The sequence below is a fragment of the Sminthopsis crassicaudata genome, chromosome 1 (genome assembly GCF_048593235.1).
Source record: "Sminthopsis crassicaudata isolate SCR6 chromosome 1, ASM4859323v1, whole genome shotgun sequence".
Lineage (NCBI taxonomy): Eukaryota > Metazoa > Chordata > Mammalia > Dasyuromorphia > Dasyuridae > Sminthopsis > Sminthopsis crassicaudata.
In genome coordinates this window covers 90,911,790-90,922,502 of record NC_133617.1, presented here as the reverse complement: position 1 = coordinate 90,922,502, position 10,713 = coordinate 90,911,790, and the positions used below count along the sequence as shown (strand labels likewise).

Genomic DNA, 10,713 nt, shown 5'->3' with positions numbered 1-10,713 from the left:
TGTTAGCACTAATATCTGTCTGCCCAGGTTACATGTACCTTCAGAATCTAATGCTTATTGTGCAATAAGAAAATGGTATTTACACACATGTATTATATCTAGGTTATATTATAACACATGCAAAATGTATGGGATTGCCTGTCATCGGGGGGAGGGAGTAGAGGGAGGGGGGGATAATTTGGAAAAATGAATAGGAGGGATAATAATATAAAAAATATATAAAAAAAAATTTGATTCCAGATTCTCTCCATTCCTCCCCCCTGCAGTGGAGAAGACACATGTGAAATTATGCAAAATATTTCCACAAAAGTCACATTACTAAAGAAAACATAGATTGTCCCACCTTAAATAAACTCTCAAGAAAAATAAAGTACGCGTCAAGCTGTAGTCACATACAATCAGTTCTTTCTCTATGGATGGATAACATTTTTCATCTTAAGTCTTTCAGAGTAGTCTTAAATCATTGTATTGCTATTAAATAATAATCATTTACAGTTGATCATCCCACAATTTTGCTATTATTTTGTACACAATGCATTTCATTTTGCTTGAGTTCATAGGTTTGTCTGAGAGCATCATGCTCGTCATTTCTTCTGGAACAATAATATTCCATCATAATTACATCCTACAATTTATTCAGCCATTCTTTAATTGATGGACATCTCCTAAATTTTTAATTCTTTGCTCTGAGTAAAGAGCTGCTACAAATATTTTTTACATATAGGTCCTTTACCTTTTAAAAAAAAAAAATCTCTTTTGGGGATACATGTAGCCAAAGAATCCTTTTGTTCACTGAAAATTATAAGGAGCTATATGTACAGTATGGAGAGCACTGGATTTGAAGAAAAGAGGGGTGGATTGATGTCTTGTCTCTGACAAGACTCTGCTACTTAATATATGACCATGAGAAAGATAATATCTCTGGGTCTTCCTTTCATCTTCCATAATGAAAAGGATTGGTAAAATAACCTCTAAGGTTTCTTCCAACTTTTGGTCTGCAGTTTTATAATTGATAATAATTGACTCAGGAACAATACAAAGTGGTCAGATTAAATGACATCAAAGGTCCTGTCATTTTCTTTCCCTATTATAATAAAATAAGATTAGTATATCTGGGAAAGTTGACATATTCTCAAAATCATAGATATATTTAATTGAATCTCCGCATACTACAAATATAAGAAGTATAATCTAGTATTTAGACAGACCTACCTAGTACTTAAAAATAAAACATTTTCAGTACAATATAATTATGGCATCAAAAGTTTGTGCTTCACAGGTTCACATATGGATTCACAGAAAGGATTTGATAAGTTTTAAATTTTTTAATGAATGCTGCTTTGTTAATTTGTTGTTGTTCACTTATTTCAGTCATATTCAATTCTTCAAGAGCATTATTTGAGTTCTTCTTGGCAAAGATACTGGAATGGTTTGCCATTCTCCAGTTTATTTTATACATGAAGAGATTGAGATCCACAAGGCTAAATGACTTGCCCAAGATTACTCAGCTAGCAAATCTCTGAGACCAGATTTGAATTTAGATATATTACAGAATATGAGGATCTCAGTTAAATGGATCTTTCTTAAAGATCATTTGATATTACCCTTATCTAAATAAGTTCCCCTCTATAACATTTGAGACAAAAATAAAATAAAATCATATGCCTTCTGTTTTGAAAACACTCAAATGTTCTCATCCCATCTCTCACTTTTTTTTTTTTTAAGAGTAGATCACTTCCTAATATAGCTTATTCCACTTTTGTACAGACCTAAAATCCAATGATCCTATGACATATCCAAATTTCCCATGGTTGAAAATTTCTTAAATAATTAATTCTAAATCATAGTTCTTAATATGCAAGTCCTTCTCCAAGCTAACATCTTTTTAACTTACCACCCTAGGTTTGAACTATTATTGGGTGAACTCTTTGTTTTAATTTTCTTCTACCTCCTAGTCTTTGTACAGGATATTCTATACAATGAATAAACATGTCCTTATCACTTCTGCCTCTTACAATCAGCTTATCTGAGATGTTCTCTCGTACATAAAGGATTTGATAAGCTCTCTTGTTATTACAGTACTCTCCCTCTGCAAATACAAAACCAACAGTCTCTTAACTTTGCAAATGCTCTCTTCCCTTAATAGGGAAAGGTAAAAAAAGATTAAGCACTAATATAGTGCCTACCAGGTACCAGGCACTATAATAAATGCTTTACAAATATCTCACTTAATTATTAAAACAACCTCATGAAATATGTTTTATTTTTATGTCTATTTTTAAATTGTGGAAACTGAGGAAAATAAGTGACTTGTTTAGGGTCATACAGCTAGTAAAAATAACTGAAGCCAGATTCTGACTCAGTTCATTCTGATTCTAGACCTAAGTGCTCTATCCACTGTGACACTCAATAGAATGTAAACTCCTTGAAGGCATAGACTGTTAGTTTTGACTTTTTCATCTCTTGTAATAAGAACTTACTTCTTCCTTCCTCCTTTCCTCCCTTCCTCTTCTTTCTATTTCCTTCCTTCCTTCCTTCCTTCCTTCCTTCCTTCCTTCCTTCCTTCCTTCCTTCCTTCCTTCCTTCCTTCCTTCCTTCCTTCCTTCCTTCTGATGGTGGGCCTAGGGCAGTAGAAGAATTGTTGCTGTTTAGTTGTTTTTGGTCATATCTGCCTCTGCGTGACACTTTTGTGAAAGTTTTCTTTGAAAAGATGCTGTTATGATTTGCCATTTTCATCTCCAGTTCATGGAGCTGATTGAAGTAAGCAAGGTTAAGACTTGGCTAGAGTCACTCAGTTAGGGAGTACTTGAGGCCACATTTGAATTCAGGTCTTACTGAATGAAGCCTGACACTGCATCCATTGTGCTACCCAGATGCCCAGAGATCACCCCTCTAATTTAATTTCATCAGTTTGAAAAATTCTTAATGATAAAATTCTCTGGATCAAAGCATATCAGGACCTAACAATTGATGGCATTAGAAAACTATCTAGGGACTAAAAGGATTAAGTAACTTTCCTGGGTTATACAATCTCTATGTCTCTTAAGAAAAATTTGAAGCTCTGAGTTACCTCAGAGGCTGGCTCTCTATCCACCAAGCAAGGTGTCAAACACCTTGTGGGATCCCCAGCAGTCCTGAGTGCTGTGAGAATGGGAGTAAAGTGAAATTGGGAAATGTTTATTTTAAATAAGCAAAAATAAACTAAAACATTTAAAAATTGTCAATAGAAGGCTTGCAAGGATCTTTATACATGGATTAATGGCTCTGGTTTCTATTTTGGATTTGATATCTGTGCCCCACACAACAGGGGGATCTCGTTACACATACTTCAAATATACTACTAGCTTCTTAATAAATTCTTGCTGAGCTTAATTGAATTGATTGTTTTACAGCAACTTCAAGTTTCAGGCAGAGCTGAACTAAATGGGTAGGTACTATGGTTCCTTCCAGCTCACAGAATCTTTTAGAGAAAATTTTGGGAACAATTTGGCCTGGAAATCCTTAAATAGCAAGTCCCTTGCTTAGCTTCCTGGTGAAATTTCCTCCCTGCATTCGTGATGAATAACATACTCAGGGATATAAGAGAAATGGAAACCAGAAGAGAGCGAAAAGGAGACAAGCAGCTCTAAGCCACAGACAAATCTTTTAGCCCTGTCATATGTTGAGATTAGAGGAGAGGTCAATTTGAGTTTTATTTCCTTGTTATAAATAGGATTTATTTATAGAGTGTCCAAATCAAACCCACAGAACCCTGTGGGACAATTCCACATGGGGGATATGATTGGTATCTCAAAACCTCTAGCCTTACATTTCTAGCTGCCTATCAATCTGGAAAGGTATTTGAAAGTACTTACTTATCACTGTAATGTCTAAGCACTTAGTACTCAAATCAACTCACTCAACCATAATGTGCTCAAAATAGAAAGCCAGAAGCCTTAGGAAGCTGAAAGCACAGTGAAGGAAAATATATTGAATTTGTTTTGATTTTCTTTCTATTTTCTCTCTGACTTATACTTGAATGTCACCTTGGAAAGCAGCATGTTTTAGGGTAGAGGGTTCTGATTTTGCAATTAAAAAAAAAAGTGGATTCAGATCCTGCCTCTGGCACTTACTAACTTCAAGACCCTAGATAAAGGAGGGAAGGAGGAAATAAATATTTATATAGGGCATACTATGAGGTAGGCACTGTGATTAATATTTTTATAAATATCATGTCATTTCAGACTTACAGAAACCCAGGACTCTCACCAATATACTACCAACAGCTTCTCGAAAGGTACTTATCTTCTCCATAGCTCAGTTGTTCTTGTCTAAAATGAGACAGTTGGAATTAATGACCTCTAAACTCTCTTCTAAACCATATATGTATCATCTATAAGAGCACCTTATATATGAACTGTTTCTATTCTTAAAAGACAGAAACACAGTTGGAAAAACATGAGAAGTTATTTCATCTAGCCCTTATCCTTCCACATGAATTCTTTCTAAAACAGCTCCAATAAATGCTGATTCAACCTATTCTAATTACAAAGAACTTGCTACCTTCCAGGGAGATTTTATATACAAGATGTCCAGAAATGAAATTATTACCATTTTCCTTATGTTCTTTCCTCTATTAAACTCTGCTACTGAAATCTAAGGCACACCATCTTTCCAGGCTCCTAGGTTTTTGTGATTGTTGTTATTCTATTTAATATTTTATTTTCCCCCAGTTACATGCAAAACAATTTTGAACATTTGTCTTCAAAACTTTGAATTCCAGATTCCCTCCCTTTCTCCTTCCCCCTTACCCCACTGAGAAGACATATGTGAAGTTATGCAAAATAATTCCATGAATGTCTTGTTGTAAATAAACAGATCTCCATCATCCCCCTCCCACCCAAAAAAAAAAAAAAAATTCAGGAAAAATAAAATAAGAAAAAAAGTATGCCTCAATATCCATTCAAACACAGTCCATCCTTTCTCTAGGTATGGACAGAATTCCTCATCCTAAGTCCTTCAGAATTGTTTTGGATTACTGTATCCTGAGAATAGGAAAGTCATTCATAGCCGATCATCCTATAATATTGCTGTTATTTTGTACATTTCATTTAAAAGGAGCTCAGAAAAGTCTTTCCTGGTTTTTCTGAGGGAATTCCACTCATCATTTCTTATAGCACCATTGTATTCCATCATAGTCACAAATTGCAACTTATTCAGCCACATCCCAATTTATGGAAATTCCCTGAATTTCCAATTCCTTAGTCTAGAAAGGAGCTACATTCACACCTTTGTATGTACTGGTTCTTTTCCCCCCTCTTTAAAAAGTTTTAATTGGGATGTATGCTAGTAGTGGTATTTTTAGGTCAAAGGGTATGCTTGGTTGTATAGCCCTTTAGGCATAGTTTCAAATTGCTCTACAAAATAATTGAATCAGTTTTCAATTCAACCAATACTGCATAAGTATATCAATTTTCCCTCCACTATTTATCTTTTTTCCTCTTCGGCCTATTAGTCAAATCTAATAAGTATGAGATTGTATCTCAAAATTGCTTTGATTTGCATTTCCAATCAATAATGAGTTGGAACATTTTTTTTTTTCCGTTTGGCTATAAAAAGCTTAATTACTTCATCTGAAAACTTTATTTCTTTTATCATTTATCAGTTGTGGAATTTTTTAAATAAATTTGAAACAGGTTCTTCTATGTTTGAAAAATGAGGTCTTCATCAGAAAAACTTGTTTCAAAATTCTTTTCACAATTACTATTGATAACTGTATTTCCCCTATTTTTTTCTATTTTCTCTCTCTTTTTATACTATCCCTCCTCAAAAGTTTTACTTTTGACCATGACCTTTCCCAATATGCCCTCCTGTCTTTCATCTTTCCCCTTTTTCCTATCCCCTTCCCCTTCTACTTTCTGCAGGGTAAGATAGAATTTTTATACTTAAATTATATTTTATATTTATGTTTTTACCTCTTTGAGCCATTCTGATGAAAGTAAAGTTCATTCACTCCCCCTCCACTCCCCTATTCCTCACCATGATAAAAACTTTTTCTTGCCTCTTTTATGGAAGATTTACATCATCTCACCTATCCCTTTTCCTTTAGCCCAGTACATTCCTCTTTCACCCCTTAATTTTACTTTAAAAGATATCCTTTCATATTCAACTTACACCTCTGCCATCTGTCTATATCTACTCTTTCTACTAGTCCTAATGCTGAAAAGGTAATTACAAGTTACAAGTATCATTCTTCATGTAGGGAATGTAAAGAAATTAACCTTATTAAAATCCCTTATGATTTCCCTTTCCTGATTAATGCTTTATGCTTCTTCTGAATCCTGTATTTGAAAGTCATATTTTCTATTTTGCTCTAGTCTGTTCATCAGGAATGCTTGAATTTCCTCTATTTCATTGAATTTCCACACCTTTTTTCCTTGAAGGATTATACTCAGTTTTCCTGGGTAGCTGATTCTTGATTTGAATCCTATCTCCTTTGCTCTCCAGAGTATCATATTGCAAGTCTTCCAAATCTTTAATGCAGAAAATGCTAAATACTGTGTTATCCTGTCTATGATTTCACCATATTTGAGTTGTTTCTTCTGGATGCTTGAAATATGTTCTCCTTGGCCTGGGAACTCTGGGATATTTCCATAATATTCTTGGGAGATTTTATCTTGTGCTCTCTTTCAGGAGATGATTGATAAATTCTTCCAATTTCTATTTTACCCACTGGTTCTAGAATATCAGGAAAGTTTACCTTGATTATTTCTCTCTAATTTATTTATTTATTTAATATTTTGATTGAAGCTTTTATTTATAAAATATATGCATGCATAATTTTTCACTATTGACCCTTTCAAAATCTTCTATTCCAAATTTCCCCGTGTTCCCCCCACCTCTCCCCAGAATGACAGGTAGTCCAATACATGTTAAAATATATGTTAAATCCAATATATGTATATATACTTAAGCAGTTATCTTGCTGCAAAAGAAAAATCAGATCAAGAAGGAAAAAAAAACAAAAAACCTGAGAAACAAAACAAAATGCAAGCAAACAACAGAAAGAGTGAAATGCTTGTGGTCCACACTCAGTTCCCACCCTCCCAGTTCTCTCTGGGAATAGATGGCTCCCTTCATCATTGAACAATTGGAACTGGTTTGAATGATCTCATTGTTGAAGAAAGCAGTGTTCATCCTTGATTATTTCTTGAAAGATGATGTTCAGTCTTTTTTGTGGAGCATGGCTTGTAGGTAGTCCAATAATTTTAAAATGATCTCTCCCTCTATTTTCCAGGTCAGTTGTTTTTCCAATGAGATATTTCACTTTGATTTCTTTTTTCACTCTTTTGGGTTTGTTTTTATTGTTTCTTGATTTCTCATAAAGTCATTAGTTTCCATTTGTTCAATTATAATTTTTAAGGAATTAATTTTCCTCCATGAACTATTGTACCTCCTGTCCCAATTGACCAATTTTTCTTTTTAAGGCATTCTTCTCGTTAGGTTTTTGTATTTTCCTTTGCATCTCTCTGATTTCTCTTCCCAATTTTTCCTCTACCTCTATTACTCGATTTTTAAAATCCCTTTTGAGCTCTTTCATGTTCTGAGGCCAATCCTTTTTTTTTTTTTTTTTTTTTTTTAACTGTGTTATCTTTTTTTGAATGCATGTTTTGATCTTCCTTGTCAATATAACTTTTCATGGTCAGAATCTTTTTCTGTTGCTTGCTCATTTTCCTAACCTATTGCTCAACTTTTAACTGTTTGTTAAAGTAAGGCTCTGCTTTTAAAGTGGAGAGTGCAATGTCCCAACCTTCAAGGGATATGTGCAGTTGTTTTCAGAGATTCTTCTAGGGACTTGTCAGTTTTCAGTTCTTCAAAGGTACTCTGATCTAAATGGAATATGTTTACTACTCTCCTGGCCTGTACTCTGGTCTATGAGTGATCTGGAACCATGAGGAAGGTCCCTGCTCCTCTATGGTTACAAGCACTTTTGGGTTAGTACTTCTCCTTGTCCTGGACTGCTTCTATACCTGATCATGGGCAAAGCAGCACAGCTGTCTCCATCTTAGCAAAGAAACCCCTTTAATTTCTTTCTGACCATCTGTTCAACCCTCTTAGCATCTGGGAGCTGAGATCTCCATGAGTTGCCTCCTCCGTTGCTTCTGCTACTGTTGCTGATTCAGATGTTCTCAAGGCAGGATCTTGGTTTGCTCCAGCTTATTAGGTTTTCAAACAGCAGCATCTTTGTCTCTTACTTCTCCCTCATCCATGTATCCACAAGTTACTGGTCCTATTTCTGCTCCCAATATATGACTTTCACCTGAACTCTTCTCAATAGCCCCATAGCTACTACTTAGTTGGGGAGCTCTCTAATTTTCACCTAGATTATTTCAATAGCCTCCTACTTAATGAAATATAGAGGCTTAAGATACAATTATAAAATACTCTATTTACCTTTTACAGCTTTTCACAATCTTTCTTCAACCTCTCTTTCCATACTCATTGTACTTTATTCTTCTCTATGCACTATGATTCTGCATTTTTATTTTCTTTGTTTCTCATAAATGTTATACAATTTCCCATGTTACTACCTTTGCACTTGACATCTCTAACTAGAATAAACTTCCTTTTCACTTATGACTAAAATAATCCCTCTACTCCTTCAAGTTGAAACTTATACATCTTGTGGAAGAATCTTTCCTTATCCTCCCACCTGCTAATTCCCTCCATTCCAAAACAAACATGCAAACACACACACACACACACACACACACACACACACACACAGAGACACATACTACGCATGTTTGTATATCTACATTGATATACATATGTAAAAGCACTATTTTCTGTTTATTTGTATTTATTATTTTTATATTTATAATCTCCATCTATCTAGATGATAATTACATTCAGATAGCTCTTATTATATGCCAGGTATGGTTCTAAGAAGTTTACAATTTTAATCTTGTTTGATCCTCACAACAAATCTGAGAAGTCAATACCATAAGAATCAATCCTATTTTACTTAAGAGAAAACTGAGGCAGAGAGAGAGATTAAATGACCTGCCCATTGTCATAGAGCTAGTATGTATCTGAGACTGAATTTGTTAAAATCTGTGTCATTAAATTATCTAGCTAGATATTTGCCTTTTGCCTGTATCTCCCCATCTCTATAACCTTGCTATTTTACTTATTTGAATGTAATGTGCTCCCTGTGAATTATGTAATTATGTAAAATAATAGATGCTAAATAAATGCTTAGTGATTCATTGCTTGGTTGATTGATCTTTTCCCTCATATATTTTATCTTTTATTAAATAAGCATTTATTAAATAAAAATATTAAATAAACAGTTCCTTCAATCGACGGTACAAAAATCAATGATACCAATTTGAAAAGATGTGGAAATTTATGGGATATGACATATGTGAAAGAGAATAATCAAAACGCACCCAAAATTTTTGAGCATGGATATCTGGGAAGATAAAAAAAAATCACTTAAATAAACTTTGACATAGCATTTATGCAAAGAAGAACTGCAAAAGAAGCCTGAAAATGTAGGTAAAATTAAGTCTGTGGGAGGATCTTGATATTCAAAATCTGCAAACTGAATTTTTTTTTCTTTAGAAAAATTGTAATTCATGAGAGATTTAGCAAAGCTATAGCTTAAAGGAATTTTCAAGACAGAAAATATCTTAGAAATAATGGAGGCAGTAAAGCTTAGTAGGTAGAGGAATTGTTTCTGAGTCAGAAATGCCAGATTTCAAAATCCACTTTCTACTTGTGTTGATTCTGGTCAGATTTCTTAGACTCACTTTCCTCACTTGTAAAATGCTTATATTGGAGTTCATGGACCTCAAAATTCCCTGCATGCAATAAATATGTGATGCAATGATCATAATGTAGTACAATATCACCCCACTATTTTTTTTAACAGATGAGACTACTTAGCTTCAGAAAGATTAATGAATTGCCCAAATAGTAAGTGATTGTACCTAGAATCTACCCCAGTTATCAAATATCAAATACAATACTCTTTCCATGACACCTGCTGCTCCTGTTATACACTAAGTCTGATCTGATGAATGCTTTAGTTTCAGTTTGGAGTACTGCTTTTCAAGAAGAAAATTCCTAATTTGGAGAGGACCCAGAGGAAGAAAAACAGAATAATGAAGTACCTCAGGTACATGCTACATTACAACTTGTAGAAGGAATTAAGAATAATTACACTGAATAAAGTAAGAGACAACACAAGGGGCATTATTTCTGTCTTTAAGTATTTAAAAGAACCTCATGCTGGAGGGGGATTAACTATTTTTTTATTTGTATTCAGAAAGTATACCAGGAGCAATGAGCAGAAGTTGTAAGTAAAAAGCTTTAAATTTCAAGCCAAGAACAAAGAAGAAAAGAATACAGAAAAGAAGGTAGGAAGGCAATACAGAAAAGAAGAAAGGAAGCAAGGAAGGAAGGAAGGAAGGAAGGAAAGAAGGAAGGAAGGAAGGAAGGAAGGAAGGAAGGAAGGAAGGAAGGAAGGAAGGAAGGAAGGAAGGAAGGAAGGAAGGAAGGAAGGAAGGAAGGAAGGAAGGAAGAAAGGGGTGGAGGAAGGGAAGAAGAAGGAAAAAAAATTCTAAATAGTAGAGCAACCAAAAAGTTCTTGGCTTCTCTGAAAGGTATGTCGACAAATATCCCCAAGCAGAGGATAAATGGTATTTTTAAAGACATTTGCAATTT

At 34.3% G+C, this 10,713-nt stretch overlaps 1 long non-coding RNA gene across 2 annotated transcripts; it reads left to right on the top strand.

Annotated features, from left to right (window-relative positions):
- The first annotated feature begins 2,479 nt into the window (after positions 1 to 2,479).
- LOC141552647 (uncharacterized) lies at positions 2,480 to 10,233 on the top strand. Of its 2 annotated transcripts, XR_012485234.1 has the most exons (4): positions 2,480 to 2,760; positions 3,393 to 3,427; positions 4,224 to 4,276; positions 10,077 to 10,233. It is a non-coding gene; the product is annotated as an uncharacterized LOC141552647 (long non-coding RNA). The 2 variants fall into 2 exon arrangements; XR_012485235.1 differs by lacking the exon at positions 3,393 to 3,427.
- The last annotated feature ends 480 nt before the right edge of the window (positions 10,234 to 10,713 follow it).